The sequence below is a fragment of the Delphinapterus leucas genome, chromosome 5 (assembly GCF_059928025.1).
Source record: "Delphinapterus leucas isolate spDelLeu-1000000601 "Yukka" chromosome 5, BTC_Dleu_Yukka2, whole genome shotgun sequence".
Lineage (NCBI taxonomy): Eukaryota > Metazoa > Chordata > Mammalia > Artiodactyla > Monodontidae > Delphinapterus > Delphinapterus leucas.
Genome location: NC_143133.1, coordinates 19,037,969 through 19,048,232, shown reverse-complemented (window position 1 = coordinate 19,048,232; position 10,264 = coordinate 19,037,969). Strand labels below are relative to the sequence as shown.

The following is a 10,264-nucleotide window of genomic DNA, read 5'->3' as shown; positions in this document are numbered from 1 at the left end:
TATATGTATAGCTGATTCACTTTGTTATAAAGCGGAAACTAACACACCATTGTAAAGCAATTATACTCCAATAAAGATGTTAAAAAAAAATCCCTTGCTTCCATCTTTCACCCAACCAACTCCTACTTGCTTTTCAAACATCTACCTCTTCCAGGAAACCTTCTTTACTCCCTAGGCTTCAACTGTAGCTTTCATTTATTCAGGGAAACTTGCATGCAGTGAAATGCACAGATCTTAAATGTAACCTCTATTGCAATCAAGATATAGACCTCTATTGCAATCAAGATATAGACAATTCCCTTCTTCTCTTTCCCAGTCCATCTCTACCGGGCCCTTCCCCCCCACCCTCCAATTAGGCAACTATCCTAATTTCTATCACCACAGATTAGTGTTGCCTGTTTTTGAACTTCATATAAGTGGAATCATATGGTATATACTTGTTTGTCTATATATGCATTAGTCTATTTTTAGTCTGTTCCTTTCATCTAGTCCGTTCCTTTCATCTATTTGTCTATCTTTATGCTACTATCATACGGTCTTAATTATTGTAACTTTATGTAATTCTTGAATTCAGAATATATGAGATTCAACTTTGTTCTTCAAGAATATTTTGGCTAAACTAGGCATTTTGCATTTCCATATGAATTTTAGAATCGACTTGCAACTTCTACCAAACAAATGTCTGTTGGGATTGTGAATGTAATTGTAATTGCATTGAACGTATAGATCAATTTTGAGGAAAAATGACCCTAAACAATATTCAGTCTTCCAATCCAGGAACATAATATAGTTCTCCAATTACTGAGATCTTAAATTTCTCTCAACAATGTTTTGTAGTTTCTAGTTTAGAGGTTTTGCATGTCTTTTATTAAATATGTTGCTAAGCATTTTATAATTTTGATACGATTATGAATGAGATTTAAAACTTTTCATTTCCCAGTTTTTGTTGCTGGTATATATAGAATTGATTTTGTATATTGACCTTGTATATTGAGACCTTGATAAATTTACTTATTAGCTCTAGTAGATTTTTTTATATTCCATGGGATTTTCTATGCAATCAATCATGTCAATCTGTAAATAGAAACAGTTTTGCTTTTCCTTTCCAATGTTTATACTTCTTGTGTCTTTTGTTGCCTCATTACACGTGTTTGGGTTTCTAAAACATCTTTGAATAAAAGTGAGAGTAGATATCCTTACCTTGCTCCTGGTCTGAAATCTAAAGAGTTTAATAGTTCACCGTTAAGTTTATTGTTAGCAGTATGTTTTTAAAACTGCCCTTTATCAGAAAAAGGAAGTTTTCTTCTATTTCAGTTTGCAGAGTTTTTTTGTTGTTTTTAAATCAGGAAAAGTGTTAAATTTTATCAAGTGCTTTTTATGCATCTATTGAAATAATAATTTGCTTTTTCTCCTTTATTGATATGGTGAATTATATTGATTGATATTTGAATGTTAAACAATTCTTGTATTCTTTGCATGAAATATAGTTGGTCATAATCTAATGAATATATATATTGCTGGATAAAATGCCAATTTTAAGGTATTTTTTACATTTATGTTTATGAAGCATATTGGCCTGTGATTTTATTTTCTCAAAATATTTCTCTCAGGTCTTGGTATCAGGATTATGCAGAACTCATAAAATGAGTTTGGAAGTATTCTTTCATCTTCTGTTTTCTGAAAGAGTTTTATAAACTTGATATAACTTCTATAAATGATTGATTGAATTCACTAGGGAACTATCTGGGCCTGGAGTGTTCCTCATGAGACTTTTTTTGTTTTATTATGAATTCTATTTCATTAATAGATGTAGACCTTTTCAATATTCTATGTCTTTTTGTGTCCATTTTGATAAATTTATCTTTTAAGGAATGTTTCCATTTCATCTCATTTTTAAAAACTTATTGATATAAAATTTTTTAAATAATATTTACTTGCTATCATAATGTCTGTAGAGTCTACAGTGATGTCTCCTCTTTTATTCATATTGGCTATCTGTACTTTCTTTTCTGTTCATCAGTCTTGCTAGGGATTTGGCAATTTTATTGCTCTTTCCAAGGAGCAAGTTTTTGGCTTTTCTTGGTTTTTTCTGTTTGTCTAAGGTCAATATACAAAATCAATTCTATATATACTAGCAGCAAAAACTGGGAAATGATAGGTGCTAGTGTTTCATGCAAAATAAATCCAAAGTAAGTAGAAGGAAGAAAATAATAATTACTGCTTACTTTGTATTATTATTATTAATTCAAAATATTTTCTAATATCTCTTGTGATTTCTTCTTTGATTCATGGGTTATTTAGAAGTCTGTTTCTTAATTTCCAAATATTTGGGACCTATCTAGATATCTTAGTAGTAATAACTTCTAATTTAATTTCATTGTGGTAAAATATATATATATATACTCTAAGGTTTTGAGATTTACTTCTTATGAAATTTATTGAGATTTATTTTGAGGCTGAGGATGTGCCCTATCTTGGTGACTGTTTCATGCATACTTAAAAAGAATATGTACTTTGAAGATGTTGGATGTATGTTACATAAATAGCAGTTAGATCAAGTTGGTTGATAGTGTTGTTCAGATCTTCTGTATACTCAGTGTTCTGTCAATTACTGAGAGAGGTGTGTTAAAATCTCCACTTATAACTCTGGATTTGTCTATTTGTCCCTTTAGTTTTGTCAGTATTTGCTTCGTCTGTTTTGAAGCTCTATATTAAATGAATACACATTTCTTTTTTGTTTCTTGATGTAATTATTTAATGACACAGGAAAATAACATGTTATGAAACAAGCTGGTTACAAATAGTGGTTAAAGGATGACTTACTTCACTTTTGATAAAAACAATTTAAAAGTATGTATACAAAACACTGGAAGGTTATATATAAAAATATTGGCAGTAGATGAATACACATTTCTGATTCTTATATCTTCTTGATGAAGTGATCTTTTTATTACTATAAAATGTTCATCTCTTTCACTGGTAATATTTCTTGTTTTAAAATCTATTTTGTTTGACGTTAACATAGACACAACGCCTTCTTGTACTTATTGTTTTTGTCATATATATTTTTCCATTCCTTTACTTTGAACCTGTTTTTACATTTACAGTATGTCTCTTGTAGAAAGCATATAGTTGTGTCTTTTTTTTTTTTTTTTTGCGGTACACGGGCCTCTCACTGTTGTGGCCTCTCCCGTTGCGGAGCACAGGCTCCAGACGCGCAGGCTCAGCGGCCATGGCTCATGGGCCCAGCCGCACCGTGGCATGTGGGATCCTCCCGGACCGGGACACAAACCCGTGTCCCCTGCATTGGCAGGCAGACTCCCAACGACTGTGCCACCAGGGAAGCCCGTGTCTTATTTTTTAATGCAGTCTAACAGTCTCTGCTTTAAAATAGGGGGTTTAGTCCATTTTCATTTAGTGTAATTAGTTATATATTGGCAGATTTAAGTCTAGTGTTTTCCTGTGTGTTTTCTCTTTGTCCCATCTGTTTTTTATTCTTGCGTTCCTTCTTTCCAAGCTTTTCTTAGGTTGATTAAGTATTTTTACTATTCTATTTTAATTCTCCTAATTTTAGCTATTTTTTCATCCTTTTTAGTTGCGACTAAGATTACAATATGCATCCTCAGTTTACCATAGTCTGTGTAGAGTTGATACTGTATTAAATTTAAGAACCCTGAAACAATGTAATTCAATTTACCACTATACCTTCTTGTGTGCTGTTGTTGTCATATATTTTTAATAATCTCCGTAATAAGATGTTATACTTTTTGACATTAAACGGGTATTTGTCTTAAATAAATTACAAGAAGGAGAAAATATACTATTTTATATTTTCTCACATATCTGCCATTTCCAATGGTCTTTATTCCTTCCTGTATATCTGAGTTTCCATCTGCTATCCTTTCCTTTAGTTTGAAGAATTTCTTTTAATATTTCTTATAGGACTTCTATAATCTTTTGTTTATTTGGGAATGTCTCTTTTGCCTTCATTTTTGATAAAACATGAAAAACCACTATTTATAGTTTGCTGAAAATCAAAAGCAGGCAAAAAGTGAAGAGATTTGACTCTTGAAAGGAGGAAACTACACTGAGTGAGAGCTACATTTATATGACCTCTACCTTGAGGGCTCCTTCAATCCATAGGTGTGGTATAACCAGAACTCAGTAAGGAGGCTTCAGTCTATTGATCTGAGTTGTCAGAAGACATAGTTTAGGGTGTTAGAGTAGCTGGGAATTGAGGGAGGGAAGTCCAAAAACGGGGGCGCCACAGGTAGGACTCCTCTAAATTGGCACAGAAACTGCCTCAAATCTTTGGACGGCTTCAGAAATACCCACTGGGCTCCTTGAAGTCTCCTCTGTGCAGGCACAGTTCAGGGGCCTTCCAAGGCTTTGAGACAGTTTGTCTATGGGAGGGTCGTTCTAATAAAAACTACTCTGCCATTCCCAGAACCAGAGCTTTCCCATTGTATTTTGAACATTCACCTATCACAGAATGTGTCATCTTGTACTATAATTATGAATTTAATTATATGCATCTCCCACGATACTTTAAACTCTGTAGGGTATGATCTACTTATTCAGGTACCTTTAATGTCTAGTACAGTGTCTGGCACGTGGTGCTCAATAAATGTTAATTGAGTAAATAAATCTAATAAAACTAGCAAGTTTGACAACCAGGGTGAGAGGGCCTGCCTCTTTAGCAGTTCTCATGTGGAACATTGGTTTTCTCAGGCCAGTCATTTGAAGAGTGTCCTGAGGATTACAGGAGAAAAGTATCCTCCTCTTTTCTCTAGCCTTGATGATTTTACCGTTAATTTATAGTGATGTCAATAATAAAAACCAGTCCTTTGACAATTAGTCACAGATTATGGATTAACATAGTAAATAGGAAGTAATGATACATTATTTCTTATTTTATTTTATTTTTAAATGATTAGATGAACCATCTGACTTGAAACAGCAGATGTGGTGGCCTCACACTTGCAGGAAAGAGTAAGGAGAAATAATATCCAGCCCAGCCCAAATGGATTTCCTGGCTGTATGGAGAAGCAGTGGATTCCAGATCAGAAAAAGTGGAAGGTATGACCCCAGATTCTATTTGCTGTAATATGGTGCTGACCAGTGTTCGGTGCTGACCTGATTGTTGAGGGAAATAAACAGCACAAATAACTGTGGGGTCTCAGAACCTTTTACTCAGTGTAACTCTTCTATGTGGTTATGGTCCCTTCTGCTATTTACCTGGTGATGTAGCCTTTACTACAAGGTGTGTGTGGGTTGGGAGCTGGGGATAGACTCCACACAGGGCTCTGTGTCCTGCAAGGAACCATCCTTCTGTCAAGAGCTAATGCTGACTGGTAGCCATCATAACCTGACCGGGCTTGTTTTTCAAAGGTAGAAGGGGATTCTACATTTTTGTTTTCCACAGATGGTTAGACAGAGAGTGTACTGTCAGAGGGAGTTTCACACCTCAATTTTATTTTATTTTATTTTTTATTTTATGTTTTTTTGCGGTACGCAGGCCTCTCCCTGTTGCGGCCTCTCCCGTTGCGGAGCACAGGCTCCGGACGCGCAGGCTCAGTGGCCACGGCTCACGGGCCCAGCCGCTCCGCGGCACGTGGGATCTTCCCCGACCAGGGCACGAACCCGCGTCCCCTGCATCGGCAGGCGGACTCTCAACCACTGCACCACCAGGGAAGCCCCTGGATTTTATTTAACTAGGTGCCTGGTGAAGGTCAGGATACTATCTTTCTTTTATGAAGGTTATGTTCAAGGTAATTTAAAGTGTTGGGATTGAGCAGTCTATTAATTTAAGGCTCTTCTTCTCATAAGTGACAAAAATACAACTGAAACTAGTTTCAATATGAAAGGGGGTTCAGTGGCTTACATAAATTAGTTTTCATGGTGAACCTTCAGACACAGTGTATCTCCCTCTGTTTCACTCTGCTTCTCTCTGTGCTCGGAAGGCACTCCCCAAAGAGTGGCAAAGATGACTACTGGCAGCTCCAGCCTAAATCCCATCAGCTTAACAACCCCAGTAGGAAGAGAACATTTCTCTCTAAATAATTACAACAAAAGTCACAGGGAGGCTTCTCCATGCTCTGGCTTGTGTTATGTTCCCGCCCATGGGGCTGGGGAGGAGGTGAGACCAGCCCCACTTGACCACAAGGACTGAGGGTTGGTCAAGCAAGGATTCCCAAAGAGAAAGAAGGGTTCCAGTGCCAGAGGAAGGAAAAGAGATGCAGGGCAGACAAAACAAAGGGTTGGGGTTCTTTGTTGGTTGGCTTGTTGCTCCCCAACCAGGGAGAAGGAAGTTTCAGCATTAAAAGTAGAAGCAACAGAGGCCAGAATGTCTGAGCCTTTACTAGGCTAGACCTGATGAGGAGAGCAGAAGCAGGAGATGAGAAAAGGTAAATAACACAGAATCAGTTAGAGCACTGAGACTCTATTGGGGAGGGCTATATGTCACAGAAAATAATGGTAAACTTTCGGAAGGAGAAGGCAAGTCCAGAGGCAGCTGGAAAAGATGATTTAACTGATGTGTTTAATTAACGTCCTGCAACCTCAAATCTTTCTTCTGTGGCAACTACTCAGAGCACTTTTTGACCTATTAGGAAATTGTGAATTAAAATACAGTTCAATGAGGCCAAGTTTGTGGAAAAGAGGTTCCCTGGTGAGCTATTCGTCTGGGAGAAATCCCCCAAGCAGCAGGAGGTGAATGGGAATTCAGCACAAGCTAATTGTCACTAGTGGCAGAATAAGTCTGAAAACAAGCTTCTGCGTTGTCAAATGTGTACACACTTTACAAGACACTTTTCTGTGCCTTGTTTTATTCTACCTCTGTGAGCAGCCTTTGATGTCAGAAGTGCTGGAATGATTACAGTTATTTCACAGGTGAGGAAATCTGCAGTGTGTTTCTGGCTTCATCCTAAGTGAAGGAAAGAGGATAGCAGTGTCCTGGTTAAAGGACCCCTAAAGAAGACCCCAGCTAGATTAAGGTCACTTTCCCAGGAGCCAGTGGCCGGGCATTCTGCCTGTTTAAGGATGCTGTGAGCTCTTCTCTCGGCTGCTCCTATATGAGCAGGGCAGCAGCTAACGGTACCAGAGCAGGTTTCAATCACTCCTGTTCTTGTTCACACTGAGATCTGTAGGTCCAAGGAGAAATGGTCTTCCTGGTCCTGAAGCTCCTTTTAGAAATGATCTCAATAGTGAAAATCTTTGTAAAGTCCAGGACTGGAATAGCTGAGAAAATGTTTCAGAGTTTCAACCATTTGCTTTTGTGTGGGGTGGGGTGACATGTCCTGATGGTTTAGAATTTGGGTGTCTTGTATGTAATTGCATCTCTTCGATAGGTGGCAGCATGCCCTCTCCTTTAAAATGTTGTCTTTTTAAAAGGGCATATTCAGTGAAAAGCTCTATCAGGAAATGAAGAGGTGCTAAGGGTAATAAAAGCAAATAGAAAATGTTCCCTGTGACCCACCATGAACACATTGCCCATGGTCACAACTAAAGTCATTGATTCAGACTTTGATCGACCAGTCATAACTCCAGACCAAAAGTTGTATCATGACACTTCTACTTCAAATTCTAGTACAGTTTAGTTCTTTCTTCATCAGGGATGTAGCATCTTGGGAAAGCTTTGCCAGATGACATTGAACTCTTTCCCACTCACCATGTTGTGAATGATCACACCTACCCCTCTCCACCATTCTGAGTGACCAGCTCCAATCTCTTCTCTCTTTTCAGGATTGCTTTCTCCGTCAACAGATATAAATGTTTTAATTCCACTCACAATGGCAGTTCTCCCAAGGGACCATCCAAGGAATGGTTGACTTCAACTGAGGCAAAAAAGAAAGGGAGAGGCTTACTAGAAGCTTGAAATGCACAAACTATCCTTATCAGGAAAAAATCTATTCCGTTTGTGGCATGGAGTGATGGCCGCCCTGGGGCAGGGGTAGTTTAGTAAGGAGGGATAGCAGGTCCTCCTGGGATGGAGGACTTGTGAGTGCCCATTAGCAGTGTCATATTCTTGAATTTGAGAGGCGACTCTTTGCGCTACAAATCCGTTTATCTCCAAAATTGGGCTTTTGAGAATTAAATGGGCTTTTGAGAACTAAATTGTGCCCCCCATGAAAAGGAGATAACCTATATAAAATATATATAATAAATATGTATATAATTATATATAATTACATTTGAACAAATAGATCCTGAAACTACCTCATTTTGATAATAAAATTAATCTTTGCCCTAAGCCTTCTTCTTATTTAAAAAATAAACTTTTAAAAGAAAAAAAAATCACTCTTACTGTAGTAGGCACAGTTGGTGCCCGCCCAGCTATCCATGGATGCTTTTCATCAACTCTGTGTGTCCATCCTATCTGTGCCCTTTGATGACATGGCACACTCAGAGGATGGCTCTTGGGCACTGGAGCAGCCTCACCTGTATGCTGAAGCTCCACAGACATAACGGGTGGTTGCAAAAGTACAAAAACACGGTCACTTGCATTCCAGGCAGAACTAACAACTCTGAGGTGTAATTTATGCTCCAGGGAACCCTGCAGGAGTAAGTTGAATCTGGGGCTTCCCCTGAATTTATACCCAGGCCTGAATTTCCCCATCCCAATCCTGCTTTCCCCACTCCCTTCCTGGTTTTTCTCGCATTTCCTTGGTAAACCACTTGCACTGGAATCCTTGACTCAGGTTCTACTTCTAGGAAAACCTAATAAAGGATACTTACTGCTTTTTCTTGTCTCTCTCTCTTCCTCTCTTTCTCTGTCTCTGTATCAGTCTCTCTCTTTCTCTCTGTCTGTCGCACGCGGGCATTCTTTCTTTTTTCTTTTGTAAGTTAGATTTGGGGGTTTTCTTTCTTTCTTTTTTTAAAATTTATTTATTTATTTATGGCTGTGTTGGGTCTTCGTTGCTGTGCACTGGCTTTCCTTAGTTGCGGGGAGCGGGGGCTACTCTTCGTTGTGGTGCACGGGCTTCTCATCGTCGTGGCTTCTCTTGTTGCGGAGCACGGGCTCTAGGCGCACGGGCTTCAGTAGTTAAGGCACATGGGCTCAGTAGTTGTGGCTTGCGGGCTCTAGAGCTCAGGCTCAGTAGTTGTGGCGCACAGGCTTAGTTGCTCCGCGGCATGTGGGATCTTCCCAGACCAGGGCTCGAACCCGTGTCCCTTGCATTGGCAGGCAGATTCTTAACCACTGCGCCACCAGGGAAGTCTGGATTTGGGGATTTTCTTGAATTAAGATTATAGGGGAAAATCACACAGTGACTAAACTTTTCTCCTCCAAATCCACCATCTCTCAGCCTAATAGGAAGATGGTAACATGCTCAGAGCTAGTTTAAAAAGATAATTTTAAAGATGTTATTTGTAATTGAGGTACCACAACCGAGAATCTTCCTGTGTAGCAATTGCTAGGTTTTTCCTTCACTCTCCTCTCTATTTAAAATTGACTCTCATCTACCTCATACATGCCCCGCCCACCTCTCCATAGCCGCTTTCTCTGCTTGTGTTTCTCCATAGCACTTTACCACCTCATTCAAATGAGTAAAGGAAAACTAAAGAAAATGAGGGAAATAAAATAATTTGTAACATGCAAGGAAGCCTTCTTGAAAAGAATAACATTTCATTATGAATGGGAAGGTAGAAAAAGACATCTTTAGGGATTCATAAGTGGGTGTATGGATGGATGCCTTGAATTTTCTATTTCTGTAAAGGGAGAAGAGATATCGTATGGAAGAGTTTCAGTTGTGTGACTGGAAATCATCAAGATGTTTTATCTACCAGCAAAAGAACTGTAGACAATAAAACCCCACGAGTTTTCTTTAGAAAAATAGTTTTGCTAAAATTTTAATGGTAAGTGGAATGTGTCCCTTTTTATATTCCAAATTTTGGATTGCTGAAGGCCAATTTCAAAGATAAAGAAGAGGTGTGGGTATATCTGATAAGAGGATGGGGGGAGATTTGCAGAAAATACATGATTCCCGAAAATCAGGGAGAAGCTATAAAGGAAAAAAACCATTAGTACACTACTAGCCTAATAAAGAGAAAGCAAACTGTGCATTGGGAATTAAAACCCAATGGGAGAACTCCAATGCCAACCATCACAGAACCCACCAATTCTTTCCACAAATATTTAATGAGTTCCTTCCATGTTCAAGGCATTGTTCTAGGTGCCAGATGTATAGTAGTGAACAAAACAGACTAAATCTCTGTAGCATTGAGCTTACATTCTAGTGGGGGAGAGAGACAGTCAACAGAAATT

At 38.4% G+C, this 10,264-nt stretch overlaps 1 long non-coding RNA gene across 1 annotated transcript in view; it reads left to right on the top strand.

The window, feature by feature from the left end:
- Positions 1-2,418: 2,418 nt before the first annotated feature.
- Positions 2,419-10,264, top strand: part of LOC111186104 (uncharacterized) — a 30,788-nt gene continuing 22,942 nt past the window's right edge. Inside the window, exon 1 of the long non-coding RNA XR_016393199.1 lies at positions 2,419-5,079. This is a non-coding gene — a long non-coding RNA (uncharacterized LOC111186104). The remainder of the gene's footprint in view (positions 5,080-10,264) is intronic.